This window comes from Mesoplodon mirus (genome assembly GCF_964341445.2).
Source record: "Mesoplodon mirus genome assembly, chromosome: 1".
NCBI lineage: Eukaryota > Metazoa > Chordata > Mammalia > Artiodactyla > Ziphiidae > Mesoplodon > Mesoplodon mirus.
The window spans coordinates 32295841-32315127 of record NC_138976.1 but is presented as its reverse complement, the minus strand read 5'-3'; the positions used below and the strand labels follow the sequence as shown (position 1 = coordinate 32315127).

The 19287-nt window shown below is 41.3% G+C and overlaps 1 long non-coding RNA gene across 1 annotated transcript; it reads left to right on the top strand.

Annotated features, from left to right (window-relative positions):
* The first annotated feature begins 1758 nt into the window (after positions 1 to 1758).
* Positions 1759 to 19046, top strand: LOC309800862. Its single transcript, XR_014293507.1, has 3 exons — positions 1759 to 1843; positions 15826 to 16013; positions 18669 to 19046. It is a non-coding gene; the product is annotated as an uncharacterized lncRNA (long non-coding RNA).
* Positions 19047 to 19287: the final 241 nt, after the last annotated feature.

The window sequence follows — 19287 nt, the reverse complement described above, 5'->3', positions numbered from 1 at the left end:
CCATCACCAGAGGTTGTGAAGAGGATAGTTGACACCTGGTGGGAATTTGGGAGAGGAGAAGCCACATTGCAGGTCTGATTACAGAGCCCATTGTAAACCTTCTGTCTCTGAGCATCCCCGAGTGAACTCTCTGATGTTGTACGTCCACAGGTGACCTTCCGTCACCCAGAGGATGTGTATTTGATCCTCATAAAATAGGGCAGCACAATGTGGTGAAACATCTAGAGGCAGAACATGGTGCGTTTTCTCTGGTTTGGATTTGGTTTTTATTCCTGCACTGCTGAAAGCCAGGCCCCTCCTTCCCCACACCACCCACCCTGTTTCCTTAGCTGAGAAACGAAGAGATAGACTAGATGATCCCCAAGGTCCTTTAATTCTGAGAATTATAGGCTATATTTCTTAGGATGACTGTTCCACCCTTTCAGAGTCCAACCCTTTTTAATGTCATAGGCCTTTTTCCTGCCTTATCAGTGATTGACACAAGGAAAAAATGATCCTTGCCTAATACAGCTATAGCTTGAAAGAATTGTAATGAAAAAAATTATTTCCTATAAGACTTTGAATTTCCTAAAGCTCTTACATAAATAAATTGTTTATCTAATTTCTCTCAAGAATGATGTGACACGGATGTTATTATTTCCACTTTACGAATGATGAAACTAAGGTTCAAGGAGGAATGTAATATGCCCAGTGTCTCAGTGCTGGAAGCATTTCTGAGGCTTGAACCAGCTCTGAAGCTCAGCAATGTTGTCATTATTGTATATTATCAAGTAGGGTCAAGGAACAAAATTTAAGTAGTATTTGTACACAGTGAACGTGCACATAAACTTGGTCACTGGCTTTGTATATGTAATCATAACTGAGAACTGAAAACGAATTATTTCATTTAGTGAATTGTTTCACTGAAGATCAGTTCATTAAGGAAATATTTGTGGAAGTATTTAGCAAGTGAAAAAATCATATATTCTTGCTATGAGTGTACTTAATAAAGGAAAAAACCCAAGGACACCTGTTTCATTCATTTTTTTCAGGCTAAACATTCCAAGTATCTCAGCTTTTACAAGTGGTAACCAAGTAATACATCTAAGTAGTGGGGAAGAAAAAGAAATTTTGGGAAAAAATTATTTTGGTATCATTCTTTCAAAGAGTTACTGTTTGAAGGCAGATTTTTAAAAAATTCTGAAAAGTACCTTGTTTTTTTCTCTCTTGATAGCTGAATGGGCTTTATGTTGGTGTGGTTTGGGTGGGGAATGTTTTCTCCAGAAAGACAGCATGGTTGGGGGATACAGGCTGGGGTTGAGCAGAGGTGGACTAGGTTCTCATCTCAAGTCATTGGTCTCTGGGAGATTCTGGATGAGCCAGTGTTACCTGTCTGGGCCTTCCATTCCCTAACTGTAAACTGGGAGCAACTTGTCAAATGTTCAGACGTAATGGCCAACATAGACATAGTTACATTAATCCTTGTGTGTAAGACTTTAGACAGCTTCAGTTCTTCCTTATTCATCATCTTATTTATTTTCTCCCCAATTCCTGAGACATAGGTAAGAAAGAGAAGTGCACATCCCCTTGGTAGACAAGGAAACTATTACCCAGGTGAGGTAAATGGACTTGCCCAAAGTTGTAGTGCTAGGATGGTGGGGAGCCTGGACTTGACCTCAGGTCTGACGGTTCTAATCTGGGATGTTTTCTCCTCCACCATGAGGTGCTGACTTGCAGAGGCGAGCCAGCTGAACGAAAGTTCTGTGTTTCCTTTCTAACATGCAGCTCTGGAGAAGGATGTGTAAGGTGACTGAGGCTGGTGAGAAAGGAATTTATGTGGAAGAGGCATCTGTGCATTAATGCGGTGAGTGAGAAGTCGAACTAACATCTAATTTTAGTATGCAGCTAGTGCCGTGTTCCTGTTAATCGTATTCAGTCAGGCTGACTAAGGAGAAAAGAATAAAATAAACATTTCACTTAACCTTTACAATTTGTATATTTTGATGGTCCCACCAGCTTTAGAATACCATTCCCCCTGTAATTGCCAGCCATTGTCTATGCTCCCGACATACTCAACTGCTTCTCTGCTCTCAGTTCTTTCTCTTCTCCTCCTATTTCATCCTTAAGATGTTTCCTTCCCCTGCTTCCTACCTCCTGGCACCCCTCACGCCCACCACCTTCAGTCCTGAGTCCGTTTGTTCTCTCTTCTTCTCCTCTACTTGGAGACATGAAGCTGGTGCAAGTGGAGTTGGAACAGAGGTCACTCAGAGGTGACCTATTAGATGTTCTGCACACAAGGATCTCCAGGAAGAGGAGGGGCATGAAACCCCATAAACCACAGAAGCAGGAACTTGACAACCTCTTCAAGGCACAGGAAACAAAGGAGGAGGAAAAGAAAACAAGCAAGTGAAAGAGTAAAGTAAAAGAATCTTTTTATCTTGACATTCTCATCCTACCTAGGAAAAAATCACCACCAGGAAAACATTATGAAGTGAAGGCTATGGAATGGAAGTACTCTTTGTGTTATTGTGTTCAACGTGGTAACTATGAATGCAAGAATTCAACAATAATAATACAAGGGATTGGGGTGGATGAGGCAGTGGAGTTTAATACAGAGGGATTATCATGGTACAACTCCTCAATGGGAGTTGGAAGTTATTTTCAGGTTGATCTGAATCAGAAAGTTATATATCCCAACAAAATGTGAGCAGGGTGCAAATCTCTCTTACCATAGCCAGCTGGCCAGAACTCAAAGCCTCTAGAATAGATTTGTGCTGGTCTGTCCAATATAGTAGCCACTAGCCACATGTGCCCTTTGAACACATGCAATTTGACGAGACCAGATCCAATTGTTCTGCAAGGCTGAAACACACACCAGATTTTCAAAACATAGTATATAACAGAAAAAAATAAAAAAGAATGTGAAAGATCTCATTAATGACTTTTTAAGCTTGATTACATGCTGAAATAATGTTTGATGATTTTTAATATATATGTAAAATTAATTGTTTACTCTTTTTAATGTGGCTACTAGAAAATTTGAGAATACATATATGATTCATATTTGTCGGTCTCATTCTATTTCTATAAGACGGCCCTGGATTAGAGTTCCAGAGTTGCAATTAGGAGCAAACAGAAAGGGAAATCCTTTCCAGAATAATGATCAGTATGCCCAGTCTAGGCAACACTGGAGAGTATGTGAGGCAGAAAATTGTCTTAAGAGTGTTGTTGATAAAATCTAGGTACTCCAAGTGAACTTTGAACAACTGTGGGTAGAGCTAGAGAAAACAGGCCGATGTTGGCAGCGTGTGGTAACAGAAACACAACTTCTTGGAGAAGGCAATGCATGGAGCGAGTGGAATTAGAATCCCTCCAGGAGGGGAAGCCAGGCCAGATCAGCCAGAGACTTTTTATTTTCACTATATTTCCCTGAAGTTGTTTTTGGTTTTAGTGAGGAAGAATGGAAAGTTCTTAGGAGGAACATATTGTTACCTACATATTATTATATAAGACATTGTGCATATTTGCATACAACTGGTTACACTTAATGGCAAATTGCAGTTAGTTTTGCACAGAGCGTGAATTTTGTAATGCCCAATAAATCCTTTTGTGGGCTTCGTTAAGGTCCATTTTAGGAACTGCTTTAGGTATTCTTGTGGCTCTCCATCTCAATTTGTTTTTAGTCTTTTTTTTTTTTTTTTTTTGGCATGCAGGATCTTAGTTCCCCAACCAGGGATCAAACCTGTGGCCCCTGCAGTGGAAGTGTGGATTCTTAACCACTGGACTGCCAGGGAGGTCCTTCCATCTCAATTTGGAACTACCTCAGACAAAATTCCAGCGACCAGAGGATCCAAAAAAAAAAAAAACAAGTGATCCTTCATAATGAATGTGACTTCAACCAGGCACATCTTAGCAGGAGATGCTTCAAGTCCTATTATTAACATTCCTGTTCACTGAAATCCAGTGTTTCAAAACCCACTGTAAAAAGGAGTCCTAACTTAAGATCTTTGTAAACCCAGTGATCCAAGAGGAAATGCACCCATCAAGCCATCAGTGTAACCATGTATGTGTGGGTCACTTCCACAGGAGGAATTTAATGACAATTTCAACTGTTCCTTCTGTATCCTAAGGCCACTCTTCCCAGCGACTGTGGCTGTGGACCAAGCTGGGTCCCTTTGGGTTTTCTGTTAAAAATATAATATTGGTTTCTGAAACAATCAAGAAATCTAATACCAGAAACTATTTTTTTCCCTTTGTCTTTAGTCTTCTTTGGCTCTAAATTGCAACATAAGAATAGAAGAGGTGGCTGTTTTTAAACCTGAGAGATAATAGGTAACTGAGAGTCTTTGCTTGTCTAACATAAACACAAACGAAAGGGAAGCCGCTGCAGGATGAAAGCCAAAAGCCAGATTTTAACCCTCTAGTGGGAGATACAACAAAAAAGACTGAAGTTTTTTGCATTCTCTTTATAGAGATACCCAAGTCAAGAAGTCTTCTCTATTCCTTCTAGGTTTAGAAATACTCCAGGGAGAAGCTAGTCCCATCTTTAAACACTCACGGTAAGCACGTGTCTTACAGCTGCCTGCTTCAGGCTTATCAACAGCCTTGCCTCCTGGGTTGACCATTAAGGACATCTGCAACTTACTGTTTCTCTTCTTTGTTCTGTTTTTCAACAGTACAGGTACCAATATATATAGTTCTTGATTACTCTCATCAGCATAGGTTGCCAAGCTTTATAAATTTTTCCATTTAGTAGTTTTTCACAGAATCAATATCATGTTCTGACCTTAGTATTCAAGATTCTAATTGTATCATGGACAATCAAGCTCCCATTCTGTTCCTTAAAAGTTATAAGATCTTGGACAGGTTATATAATCAGTCCGAGACTTAGTTTTCCTCATCTATAAAATAAGGATAATGATTTTTCCCTCATCTGGAGATTGAGTGAGATGTGATCTACAACAGCTATGCTCTCTGTGTCACATAGTAAGGAGGCAAATCATGGTTGCTGAATAGCTGCTTCTTAAACGTGGTTCTAAAAGGCTATTTTAAGAGACAGCTGCAAGCAACCTCAATTTTCTCCCACAATGATGCGTGGTGATCAACAATGCAATTCTGTTACTGCCAATCATTACAGCAGGAAGAGGTGGAAACGCTTGGAGCAGGGAAACAAGCTGAAGAAGGTTTGGGGCTCTTCCATTTAAGTTAATAATCAAAGAATAATTGTTGAAAAGGTCCCAGTTCTCAATGGGTGTGGTCTTACCCCAGAACCTCATTTCACAAGATGTTGGCTACTATTGTGATCCAGGTTAAACGCAGATCATGTTACCATATCTTGATATTGCTCAATTCATTCCTCATCCACTCATCAAAAAATGTATTGTGCTCCTAACAGGTGACAAGTACTGTTCTAGTTATTGGAAATACAGGTGTAAGCCAAGTAGGCAGTGTCCTGGCCCCCACAGAGCGTCCACTCTGGAAGGAAACTGGCATTTTAAAAAATCACCAAAAATAAATTCACAGAGAGGATCTATGTTAAGAACAGCACAGAAAGCATATTGCCTTGGAACTTCATAACAGTAACCCACCATGGCAGCACAGATCACATCATGTTATATGGAAATGAGCCCATAAGGCCCCGGGGAGCCAGGAGCAGAGGTGAGACTGGGCTTTTCTGGCTCCACCACCCACTACAGGGAGCATGCTGGGGCCGAGGATGCAAAATAAATAAATCTTCAGTTTCCTCATTGTAAAAACGGGACGATTCCTCACTCTTGGGATGCTGAGAATTAAAGCAGCTATAGAAGAAAAGTGCTTAGAACAATACCTGACACTCAGGGTTCATTTAAAAAGACACGGTAGCGACCTTCAAGATGGCAGAGGAGTAAGACGTGGAGATCAGCTTCCTCCCCACAAATACATCTACATGTGGAACAACTCCTACAGAACACCTACTGAACGCTGGCAGAAGACCCCAGACCTCCCAAAAGGCAAGAAACTCCCCACGTACCTGGGTAGGGCAAAAGAAAAAAGAAAAAACAGAGACAAAAGAATAGGGGCGGGACCTGCACCTCTGGGAGGGAGCTGTGAAGGAGGAAAGGTTTCCACACACTAGGAAGCCCCTTCGCGGGCGGAGACAGGGGTGGGGGTGGGGGGGAAGCTGGCTCTGGCTCTGGCAAAAGAAAAAAGAAAAAACAGAGACAAAAGAATAGGGGCGGGACCTGCACCTCTGGGAGGGAGCTGTGAAGGAGGAAAGGTTTCCACACACTAGGAAGCCCCTTCGCGGGCGGAGACGCGGGGGTGTGGGGGGGGAGCTTCAGAGCCAGAGCTCTTCAGAGCTCTCCTCCGGGGCTGGGGGGAAGATTTGGAGCCCCGGAGAAGAGCGCAGCAACAGGGGTGCAGAGGGCAAAGTGGAGAGATTCCTGCACAGAGGATCAGTGCCGACCAGCACTCACAAGCCTGAGAGGCTTGTGTGCTCACCCGCTGAGACGGGCGGGGGCTGGGAGCTGAGGCTCCAGCTTTGGAGGTCAGATCCCAGGGAGAGGCCTGGGGTTGGCTGCGTGAACACAGCCTGAGGGGGCTAGTGTGCCGTGGCTAGCCAGGAGGGGGTCCGGGAAAAAGTCTGGAACTGCCTAAGAGGCAAGAGACCATTGTTTCAGGGTGCGTGAGGAGAAGGGATTAAGAGCACTGCCTAAACGAGCTCCAGAGACGGGCGCGAGCTGCGGCTATCAGCGCAGACACCAGAGACGTGCATGAGATGCTACGGCTGCTGCTGCAGCCACCAAGAAGCCTGTGTGTGAGCACAGGTCACTCTCCACACCTCCCGTCACGAGAGCCTGTGCAACCCACCACTGCCAGGGTCCCGTGATCCAGGGACAACTTCCCCGGGAGAACACACGACGCACCTCAGGCTGTTGCAACGTCATGTCGGCCTCTGCCACCACAGGTTCGTGCCTCATTCCATACCCCTCCCTCCCCCCGGCCTGAGTGAGCCAGAGCTCCCGAATCAGCTCCCGAACCCTGTCCTGTCTGAGTGAAGAACAGACACCCTCAGGCAACCTACACGCAGAGGCGGTTCCAAATCCAAAGCTGAACCCCAGGAGCTGTGAGAACAAAGAAGAGAAAGGGAAATCTCTCCCAGCAGCCTCAGGAGCAGCGGATTAAAGCTCCACAATCAACTTGATGTACGCTGCATCTCTGGAATACCTAAATAGACAATGAATCATCCCAAAATTGAGGTGGTGGACTTCGGGAGCAACTGTGGACTTGGGGTTTGCTTTCTGCATCTAATTTGTTTCTGGTTTTATGTTTATCTTAGTTTAGTATTTAGAGTTTATTGTCATTGGTATATTTGTTTATTGATTTGATTGCTCTCTTCCTTTTTTTTCATATATAGATATATATATTGTTTTCCTTTTTCTCTTTTTGTGAGTGTGTATGTGTATGCTTCTTTGTGTGATTTTGTCTGTATAGCTTTGCTTTTACAATTTCTCCTAGGGTTCTGTCTGTCCATTTTGTTTGTTTGTTTGGTTGGTTTTCTTAGTATAGATTTTAGCGCTTGTTATCATTGATGGATTGGTTTTTTGGTTTGGTTGCTCTCTTCTTTCTTTCTTTTTTTATTTTTAATTTTTAAATAATTTTTATATTTTATTTTAATAAATTTATTTCATCTTTCTTTCTTTCTTTCTTTCTTTCTTTTTTTCTCCCTTTTCTTCTGAGCTGTATGGTTGACAGGGTCTTGTTGCTCCGGCCAGATGTCAGGCCTGTGCCTCTGAGGTAGGAGAGCCGAGTTCAAGACATTGGTCCACCAGAGACCTCCTGACTCCACATAATATCAAATGGCAAAAGCTCTCCCAGAGATCTCCATCTCAACACTAAGACCCAGCTCCACTCAACGACCAGCAGGCTACAGTGCTGGACACCCTATGCCAAACAACTAGCAAGACCAGAACACAACCCCACCCATAAGCAGAGAGGCTTCCAGAAAATCTTAATAAGGTCACAGACACCCCAAAACACGCCACTGAACGTGGCCCTGCCCACCAAAAAGACAAGATCCAGCCTCATCCACCAGAACACAGGCACCAGTCCCCTCCACCAGGAAGCCTACACAACCCACTGACCCAAGCTTAGACACTGGGAACAGCAACCAAAAACAATGGGAACTACGAGCCTGCAGCCTGCGAAAAGGAGACCCCAAACACAGTAAGTTAAGCAAAATGAGAAGACAGAGAAACATACAGCAGATGAAGGAGCAAGGTAAAAGCCCATCAGACCAAACAAATGAAGAGGAAATAGGCAGTCTACCTGAAAAAGAATTCAGAGTAATGATAGTAAAGATGATCCAAAATCTTGGATATAGAATGGAGAAAATAAAAGAAACGTTTAACAAAGACCCAAAAGAACTAGAGAACAAACAAAAAATGATCAACAGCACAATAAATAATATTAAAAATTCTCTAGAAGGAATCAACAGCAGAATAACTGAGGCAGAAGATGGATAAGTGACCTGGAAGATAATATAGTGGAAATAACTATATTGAGGACAGTCTCAGAGACCTCTGGGACAACATTAAACACACCAACATTCGAATTATAGGGGTCCCAGAAGAAGAAGAGAGAAAGGGACTGAGAAAATATTTGAAGAGATTAGAGTTGAAAACTTCCCTAATATAGGAAAGGAAATAGTCAATCAAGTCCAGCAAGCACAGAGAGTCCCATACAGGATAAATCCAAGGAGAAACATGCCAAGACATATTAATCAAACTATCAAAAGTTAAATACAAAGAAAAAATATTAAAGCAGCAAGGGAAAAGCAACAAATAACATACAAGGGAATCCCCATAAGGTTGACAGCTGATCTTTCAGCAGAAACTGCAAGCCAGAAGGGAGTGACAGGACATATTTAAAGTGATGAAAGAGAAAAAGCAACAATCAAGATTACTCTACCCGGCAAGGATCTCATTCAAATTTGATGGAGAAATTGCAATCATTACAGACAAACAAAAGTTAAGAGAATTCAGCACCACCAAACCAGCTTTATGAGAAATGCTAAAGGAACTTCTCTAGGCAGGAAACACAAGAGAAGGAAAAGACCTATAAAAACAAACCCAAAACAATTAAGAAAATGGTAATAGGAACATACATATTGATAATTACCTTAAATGTAAATGGATTAAATGCTCCAACCAAAAGACATAGACTGGCTAAATGGATACAAAAACAAGACCCGTATATATGCTGTCTACAAGAGACCCACTTCAGACCTAGGGACACATACAGACTGAAAGTGAGGGGATGGGAAAAGATATTCCAAGCAAATGGAAATCAAAAGAAAGCTGGAGTAGCAATTCTCATATCATACAAAATAGACTTTAAAATAAAGTCTATTACAAGAGACAAAGAAGGATACTACATAATGATCAAGGGATCAATCCAAGAAGAAGATATAACAATTGTAAATATTTATGCAACCAACATAGGAGCACCTCAATACATAAGGCAAATGCTAACAGCCATAAAAGGGGAAATTGACAGTAACACAATCATAGTAAGGGACTTTAACACCCCACTTTCACCAATGGACAGATCATCCAAAATGAAAATAAATAAGGAAACACAAGCTTTAAATGACACATTAAACAAGATGGACTTAATTGATATTTATAGGACATTCGATCCAAAAACAAGAGAATACCCTTTATTCTCAAGTGCTCATGGAACATTCTCCGGGATAGATTATATCTTGGGTCACAAATCAAGCCTTGGTAAATTTAAGAAAATTGAAATCACATCAAGTATCTTTTCCGACCACAACGTTATGAGACTAGATGTCAGTTACAGGGAAAAAACTGTAAAGATACAAACACATGGAGCCTAAACAATACACCACTAAATAACCAAGAGGTCACTGAGGAAATCAAAAAATACCTAGAAACAAATGACAATTAAGATACTATGACCCAAAACCTATGGGATGCAGCAAAAGTAGTTCTAAGAGGGAAGTTTATAACAAAACAATCCTACCTCAAGAAACAAGAAAAATCTCAAATAAACAACCTAAACTTACACGTAAAACAATTAGAGAAAGAAGAACAATAAAACCCCCAAAGTTAGCAGAAGGAAAATATCATAAGTTCAGATCAGAAATAAATGAAAAAGAAATGAAAGAAACAGTAACAAAGATCAATAAAACTAAAAGCTGGTTCTTTGAGAAGATAAACAAAATTGATAAACCATTAGCCAGACTCATCAAGAAAAAAAGGGAGAAGACTTAACAGAATTAGAAATGAAAAAGGAGAAGTAACAACTGACACTGCAGAAATACAAAGCATCATAAGAGACTACTACAAACAACTCTGTGCCAATAAAATGGACAACCTGGAAGAAATGGACAAATTCTTAGAAAAGCCCAACCTTCTGAGACTGAACCAGGAAAAAATAGAAAATATAAACAAACCAATCACAGGCACTGAAATTGAGACTGTGATTAAAAATCTTCCAACAAACAAAAGCCCAGGACCAGATGCCTTCACAGGTGAATTCTATCAAACATTTAGAGAACAGGTAACACCTATCCTTCTCAAACTCTTCCAAAATATAGCAGAGGGAGGAACATCCCCAAACTCATTCTACGAGGTCACCATCACCCTGATACCAAAACCAGACAAAGATGTCACAAAAAATGAAAACTACTAGCCAATATCACTGATGAATGTAGATGCAAAAATCCTCAGCGAAATAGTAGCAAACAGAATCCAACAGCACATTAAAAGGATCATACACCATGATCAAGTGGGGTTTATCCCAGGAATGCAAGGATTCCTCAGTATATGCAAATCAATCAGTGTGATATACCATATTAACAAACTGAAGTAGAAAAACCATATGATCATCTCAATAGATGCAGAAAAAGCTTTTGACAAAATTCAACATCTATGATAAAAACCCTCCAAAAAGTAGGCATAGAGGGGACTTACCTCAACATAATAAAGGCCATATATGACAAACCCACAGCCAACATCATTCTCAATGGTGAAAAACTGAAGCCATTTCCACTAAGATCAGGAACAAGACAAGGGTGTCCACTCTCTCCACTATTATTCAACATAGTTTTGGAAGTTTTAGCCACAGCAATCAGAGAAGAAAAGGATATAAAAAGAATCCAAACCAGAAAAGAAGAAGTAAAGCTGTCACTCTTTGCAGATGACATTGCACTATACATAGAGAATCCTAAAGATGCCACCAGAAAACTACTAGAGGTAATCAATGAATTTGGTAAAGTAGCAAGACACAAAATTAATGCACATAAATCTCTTGCATTCCTATACACTAATGATGAAAAAACTGAAAGAGAAATTAAGGAAACACTCCTATTTACCATTGAAACAAAAAGAATAACATACCTAGGAATAAACCTACTAAGGAGGCAAAAGACCTGTATGCAGGAAACTATAAGACACTGATGAAAGAAATTAAAAGTCATACAGACAGATGGAGGGATATACCATTTCTTTCATTGGAAGAATCAATATTGTGAAAATGACTATACTACCCAAAGCAATCTACAGATTCAAGGCAATCCCTATCAAACTACCAATGGCATTTTTCACAGAACTAGAACAAAACATTTCACAATTTGTATGGAAACATAAAAGACCCCGAATAGCCAAACAATCTTGAGAAAGAAAAATGGACCTGGAGGAATCAAGCTCCTGGACTTCAGACTATACTACAAAGCTACAATAATCAAGACAGTATGGTACTGGCACAAAATCAGAAATATAGATCAATGGAACAGGACAGAAAGCCCAGAGATAAACCCACGCACATATGGTCACCTTATCTTTGATAAAGGAGGCAAGAATATACAATGGAGAAAAGACAGCCTCTTCAATAAATGGTGCTGGGAAAATGTCACAGCTACATGTAAAAGAATGAAATTAGAACACTCCCTAACACCATACACAAAAATAAACTCAAAATGGATTAGAGACCTAAATGTAAGGCCAGACACTCTAAAACTGTTAGAGGAAAACATAGGCAGAATGATCTATGACATAAATCACAGCAAGATCCTTTTTGACCCACCTCCTAGAGAAATGGAAATAAAAACGAAAATAAACAATTGGGACCTAATGAAACTTAAAAGCTTTTGCACAGCAAAGGCAAACATAAACAAGACCAAAAGACAACCCTCAGAATGGGAGAAAATATTTGCAAATGAAGCAGCTGACAAAGGATTAATCTCCAAACTTTACAAGCAGCTCAATATCAAGAAAACAAACAACCGAATCCAAGATGGGCAGAAGACCTAAATAGACGTTTCTCTAAAGAAGATATACAGATTGCCAACAAACACATGAAAGGATGCTCAACATCACTAATTATTAAAGAAATGGAAATGAAAACTGCAATGAGATATCACCTCACACCAGTCAGAATGGCCATCATTAAAAAATCTACAAACAATAAATGCTGGAGAGGGTGTGGAGAAAAGGGAACCCTCTTTCACTGTTGGTGGGAATGTAAATTGATACAGCCACTATGGAGAACAGTATAGACGTTCCTCAAAAAAGTAAAAGTAGAACTACCATATAACCCAGCAATCTCACTACTGGGCATATACCCTGGGAAAATCATAATAGAAAAAGAGTCATGTACCAAAATGTTCATTGCAGCTCTATTTACAATAACCAGGACACGGAAGCAACATAAGTGTCCATCGACAGATGAATGGATAAAGAAGATGTGGCACTTGTATACAATGGGATATTACTCAGCCATAAAAAGAAACGAAATTGAGTTATTTGTAGTGAGTTGGATGGACCTAGAATCTGTCACACAGTGTAGTAAGTCAGAAAGAGTCAAACAAATACCATATGGTAACACATATATATGGAATCTAAAAAAAAAAAAAAAAAAGGTCATGAAGAACCTAGGGGCAAGACGGGAATAAAGACACAGACCTACTAGAGAATGGACTTGAGGATATGGGGAGGGAGAAGGGTAAGCTGTGACAAAGTGAGAGAGTGCCATGGACATATATACACTACCTAACATAAAATAGATAGCTAGTGGGAAGCAGCTGCATAGCACAGGGAGATTAGCTCCATGCTTTGTTCCCACCTAGAGGGGTGGGATAGGAGATGCAAGAGGGAGGGGATATGGGGATGTATGTATATTTATAGATGATTCACTTTGTTGTAAAGCAGAAACTGACACACCATTGTAAAGCAATTATACTCCAATAAAGATGTCAAAAAAAAAAAAAGAAATGTAGAACTTGAACAGGCTTATTAAAAAAACCAAAAAACAAAAAACCACCTGGTGGCTGCTGTCAAAAAGTACCTAGAAGACGAATAATCATATAATGGTGTCCTAAAATTCCTAGGCAAAGGTGCTAGTCACTTCCAGAAGAGAGATTGACTGTAGCAGAGTGCACAGGAGCCTAGATGAGTTTCGAACATGAAATAGGAGTGTCATATGGGACCTGGGTGTGATGACATGAGGAAGTAGCACGCCCCACACATGAAAGAGCATGGCTTGTGGTGGAGGGTAGACTGTAATTGCTTCTTATGGTTGGAATACGAGTGCCCTGGAGGAGGGGTGAGAGATGGGCTGGCTGAGCCCAGAGAGTAATCCCCTTTTCCATGGCTGTCAGGAGCTCCGGAAGGTGATGAGAGGACAGAAGAGCCGGAGAAAACCTCCCAGACCCAGGCGCAGACGCGGTGGGCCATTTGGACCTCCATCATCTGAGAGGTGAAACCCCAATCGTCTGCCAAGTTGCCTCTTCAGGCTCTGGTCTCTCCCCACAGTGGACTGTTTGCCTGTCTGGAATGAGATAATTTGTCAGACACCAGCTGCTGATCATGCTTGCCTCATGGGCACATTTATTATGATGTTACAACGCGCATGAAGAATCTTTACCATCTCTCAAGTGAAAATTATTAAATTTTTTTTTTTTTTGCAGAAATTTTCATACCTTCCCTCTGCCAGAGACAGCATCGGTCGTAGCCTGTCGAGGGAGCAGACTGAGGGGGGGATCCTTGTCATAATGTACAAAACAGCAAGCAGAGGACCCCAGGGTGTGGGGCTGGGGAAGGAGGACCCTCCAGAGCTTTGTGAGTAGCCCGGGAGTTTGGGAGCGAGGAAGTTTGGGCTGTGCGTTTCTGAGAGAGTGCAGAGGATGCGCTGTCTGGCTGCTAATTATGTACCAGGAGGCAAGAAAAGGTGTAGGTCTGTCTTTCCAGTTCAGAGGGAGAAAAAAAGATGTGGTGTCTCGCGTCTAAGAAACGAACAGGCTGACCTTTTCAGAGCATCTGAAAGAAAAAACCAGATGTATTCCTCAAGAGTCACTGTGACGGAAGGCTTGCATTGTGCACTCACATAAAGGCAGAGCTAACCAGAAAACAGCAGCTGATGATCTGAAGCCAGGCTGTGCTATTGTCCGGCACACAAATGTTCTACAAGGACCCAGACCACCATGCGGTTCTCTGTCCACAGACTATGGAGGTTGGAGGCGGGGCTGGGGAGTAAGGGCTTTTTTCCCTGATTTTCTTTCTTCCCCTCCTGAAACCTTTTCCTTCCAATCCCTCTCCAACCACTCACATTCAACTGCTAGCAATTCTTCCCACTGACCCTCTTCGCTCTCCAAAGGGGGTGTGGGTCTCTGAAGGTTTTTCTCTTTGTACCTGACAATCCCATGTTGCAGGCAGGCTCCAAGGGAGGAGGTGAGGAGGTCTCAGCTCCCTGGGGACAGTGACTGGGAACGGAGTGGCTGTGATTTATTTTCCATCGAGTAAAGTCATAGCCAGGCAAATGTGGCTGGGAGGCAGACAGGAGAATCCCCCCCAGCCTCATCAAGGGCTGCTTCCCTATTGTCCTTGGGGAGGCTCGGGTGAAGGCGGGTGGTGTGGGAGGGAGGAGAGGGGAGGGGGGAGGAGCAGCAGGATGAAAAAGAGGAGGCAGCTGAGGGAGGTGAAGTGCGATCCCATGTCCATTCCAGGTCAGGTCTTTTAGGTTTGCTCCATCAGCCTTCACCATCCTCAGCTTGACTGGAAACACGGCAGCCTCCCTACAAACTGTAAAGTCCTTGAAGGGAGACCCTTGCCTTATCCTCCTTCTTGCCTTTCCATTGCCTTCCCTCTTATATTGGCTCCAAGCAGGTTCCCAGTGAATGTCTACTAAATGGCATTAACTCTGTGCCCCCAGATCTTTGGATCAGGTTCTTCCTTGTCATTCACAGAATATCTCCTCCCAGCAGCAGCTCCATTGACTAACTAATGTGAAGAGGCTCCTGTCCCAGAAATTCTTTATCACTTCGTTCTGCTGGAGTTTTTCATTCGGGGCGGGGCATGTCTGTAGACATTTACTAAACAACATTTATTGGCCAGCAGGCAAAAAGAAGTTCATCTAACAAAATGAAATCATAGCTCTCTGTCCTTTTAAGTGGTCTGACTACACTTTTCATAATCCACTTGAGGCAGACTCAACAGTATTCCAGAAGCAGGATCTTATTACCTCTATAATTGAGATCAGAAATCCTACTACCTAATGGCTGGACACTGGAACACTTTGGGTCGAGCCTCAGGTGCTGTCCCTAAAGTAACAGGTTATATATGCCCTGTTTTATATTTCCCATTGCACTTTGCATTGAAAATAATTCTGATCATACATATGTTTGTTTCTTGTCTCTTTCTCCCACTGGACTCTAAATTCCAATGTAAAGACAGCAACAACAATGATGAATATTTATGGACTGTTTAGTGTGTGTCCGGTACTATTTTAAAAGCTTCCCGTGTATTATCTTATTCAACTTTTCGTTTTATGAAACTGTATTCCCAGTGTCGAGAAGAGTGGTTGGCACATTTGGAATTTAATCAATACTTCTCGAACCAGTAGAAGGAAGGAATGCTAGACTCTTCCAAGATTGCAACAACTAACAATCAAAGCAAAGTCCTAGAAAGAAAGAAAGATGTTATAAGGATGTGACCAAGTCAAAGGAATATCCTAATGCATCCTCGAAAGTACAGGTAAACCTTGTTTTGTGTGATAAATTTCATGGCCCCTGGATTTTTCAGGATATAATCTTATTTAAAAAGCATCAAGGAGTTAGTTATTTTAAGAGAATTCAGTTGTGGAGTCTTTTGTTAAGCAAAGACACGTTTTGTAATGAAAATAAATCTTCCCCCTCCTCCAAAATAGTAATCACTAGCAAGAACATCACAGATTCACATTCTTCAAAGTGCTTTGCTACCTACATACACATATATTTACACATAGGGTTTTAGCATCACCAGAGAACTCAGGCATCTATTCAGTGACAGTTCCTTTAAATACTAAGAAGCAAGTACAATAGTCCATTGAACAGATAAGGAAACTGAGGTTTAGGGCAGTGACGTAATTAGTCCAGAGAAAGTCCCTTTGACAACTTCTGCCTCTGAAGGGTCGTCTCAGGCATGTTGTCATTTTGAATCTTGACCCGGGATAATTCAAACTTAGAATTAGCCTCACTGGTTAGGTTGTTTCCTGATCAGAGATGCCTGTTTCACACCCAGATTTAATAATTTATTTTAAAAAATGCTTATTGAAGTCCTTTTATGTGGCTGGCATTGCTCTGGGAACTGGGAAATCTGAAAGGAAGCAAAATAGAAAAAAATTCGTGCTCTCAAAGACTTCTCTGGTAACTCACTGTCCAAAATGATAGTCACTAGCCATATGTGGCTATTTGAATTAAATTAATACATGTTTAAAAAATTAAAAATTCAGTTCATCATTTTCACTAGCAAATTTCAAGTTCTCAAATACTTGAGTTTTAAGTCAAGTATTAGTTGCTACATACGACTAGGGGCTCAGGTATGGGAAGGCACAGTTATAGAATGCTGCAGAAAGTTCTATTAGATAGTGCCACTATCTAAGGGACAACAGACAGACAATAAACAGATATCAATACATACAGTAATGTGTCTGGTGGTGGTGAGGGCTGTGGAGCTGATTAAAGCAGCGTTAGAAGACAAACAGAGATGGGCAAGGAAGTGCTCATTTATACGGTGTAGGAAGGGAAGATCTCTGAACAAGGGCCTGAATGGAGATGAATCAGACCCCATGGGCAGCTGGGGGGTAGAACATTCCAAGTAAGGAAGTGCTTTAGTACACTGCCCAACAGGTAGGATGCTTGTGAGGCCTGTCTGGTGGGAGTGGGTGCATGAGGAATGATTGGGGATGAAATTAGAATGGAACGCTGGACCAGATCACACAGGGCCTTGCAAGTCATGATAGACCTCGGATCTCCTTGAGGGTTGAGTGCCAGTGATTTGGAGATTTGTCTTTACCTTCCCTTTCCTCTTTTCCTCTCAAACTTGCCCTCATTCTCTTTCTCCCTGCACACCTCTGTGACTTATAACAACTAATGTCTTTGTAAGAATAACAACTGGGAGAGTCATGCTTGGTTGACATTTTCACCTTCTGGCAGAGAGATACTGTGGGTAATAAACAGTAGTCATCAGGGTAATCCACGCGAGTCCTAGACTTTACTATTCACCAAATCAAGGTGCTACACCATTTTTCTTCTTAATGCATCTAACTCCTTTATTGAGCATGTACTGTGTAACCAGTGGTTTGCCCAGGAATGAGGGGTTTCCCAGGACACCGCACTTTTCATGCTAAAACCAGCAAAGTCCCAGGTCAATCGTGGTCTACTTGGGGTGGACATTGTGACTATAAAAACACAGTGCCATATATACACTAATATGTATAAAATGGATAACTAATAAGAACCTGCTGTATAAAAAAATAAATAAAATAAAATTCAAAAATTCAAAAACAAAAACGCAGTGCCTGCCTTCAAGATGTCACAGCCTGGGAGAGAAAACAGACAATACAGAGCTCTGAGTGCTTTGATGGAAAAGAACACAGGTGCTTTGGCAAGTCGTACACTTGCAAGGCCTCAGTGCAGTGAGGGAGGACCTTGGCTTTAATTCTTTTTTTTTTCCCCTCTCTTTTTTTAAATTGAAGTGTAACTGATTTACAATGTTGTGTTAATTTTTGCTGTACAGCAAAATGATTCAGTTATACATATATATACATTCTTTTTAAAAAATTCTTTTCCATCATGGTTTATCATAGGATACTGAATATAGTTACCTGTGCTATACAGTAGGACCTTGTTGTTTATCCATTCTATATGTAATAGCTTACATCTGCTCACCCCAACCTCCCAGTGCATCCCTCCCCCAACCCCCTCCCCTTTGGCAACCACCAGTCTGTTCTCTATGTCCATGAGTCTCTTTCTGTTTTGTAGATAGGTCCATTTGTTCCATATTTTAGATTCCACATATAAGTGATATCATATGTTATTTGTCTTTCTCTTTCTGACTTACTTCACTTAGTATGATAATCTCTAGTTGCATCCATGTTACTACCAATGGCATTATCTCATTCTTTTTTATGGCTGAGTAGTATTCCATTGTATATATGTACCACATCTTCTTTATCCATTCATCTGCTGTTGGACATTTATGTTGTTTCCATGTCTCGGCTATTGTGAATAGTGCTGCTATGAACATAGGGGTGCATGTATCTTTTTGAATTATAGTTTTGTCTAGATATATTTGGCTTTAATTCTTGAAGCTGACTAAAGATGTCTACCTTGCTGCCTCAACTCCAATGTCTTTCTGGGCTCTCTGCAGAGATTTCATTAACAGGTAGAATGATGTGCACCCACGTGGCCGACTGTTTTCCACTGTGCCTTCCCCATCAGAAGACCAGATCGCCACCTGACCTCAGAGATGCCACCAGCTCCCAGATGCTCCATTCCTATTGCTTTGTTTGATTAGGAAGTCCTAGAAGGGGAAGGAGTGACTACATTTTTGTCCACGGGGGTATCAATATTTGGGCAAAAAAGGCTGTTGATCACATCTGTCATTCTTTGCTGGCATCAAGAGAACTCGAGGGCATCTTCAAGAATGTATATTCATCTAAATATGTGGGATAGAGGAGTCAGGCGGAAAGGCTTTTCCGAGGCATGCTGCATCTTGCTCGGTGAGTGCGCATTTCTCAATTCTTTCTCTGAAGCAGACGTTAAAACCTGCAGCACAGTCATTTAGAATTTCAAAGGTTTATTCTTCAGGGGGTGGGCCACAAAAGACACCACCATTATTCACATAATGCTGGGATGTTGGGGAAGAGCCACACACCATTAACGAAGTCTGTGCGGCAAACCTTTATGGAGAAAGGCAAGAGCTATTCTGCCAGGATAAAGAAGATGCCTCATTACAGTTGCTTTAAGAAAAGATTATTATCACTATT